Source organism: Tachysurus vachellii, chromosome 4 (assembly GCF_030014155.1).
Source record: "Tachysurus vachellii isolate PV-2020 chromosome 4, HZAU_Pvac_v1, whole genome shotgun sequence".
In the NCBI taxonomy this organism is placed as follows: Eukaryota; Metazoa; Chordata; class Actinopteri; order Siluriformes; family Bagridae; genus Tachysurus; species Tachysurus vachellii.
In genome coordinates, this window is record NC_083463.1 from 32,843,140 (window position 1) to 32,843,574 (window position 435).

The window sequence follows — 435 nt, forward strand, 5'->3', positions numbered from 1 at the left end:
AGTACACTGTGGTTCTCCTTCAATAAACTCCTCACAGTGTCGCACTGTTAAACGTCTCAGTTCTGTAGTCACCAGAATCCAAATGGGGAAAAAATCTCAGCTACTTTAAACAAAGAAAACAAAGAAATGAAGCAGTGTTTTATTCATAAAAATCATAACATCCATAAAATATAACACACAAACAACTTCACACACAACCAATTTTACATCATAGAACAAAAGAAGTTTCACAAAGTGTCCACGTGACACTGTGAGGTTTAAATCAGATGATCAGCACGTGTTTATTTACAAGTGATAAATAATCCACTGTGACACTGTGTGTGTGTGTGTGTGTGTGTGTGTGTGTCTCATTCAGCTGTTTATTAAAATATGGACCTGAAATTTAAACATAAATGCAAAAATAAACTAAACTAAAACAATTGTACTTTTACTGGA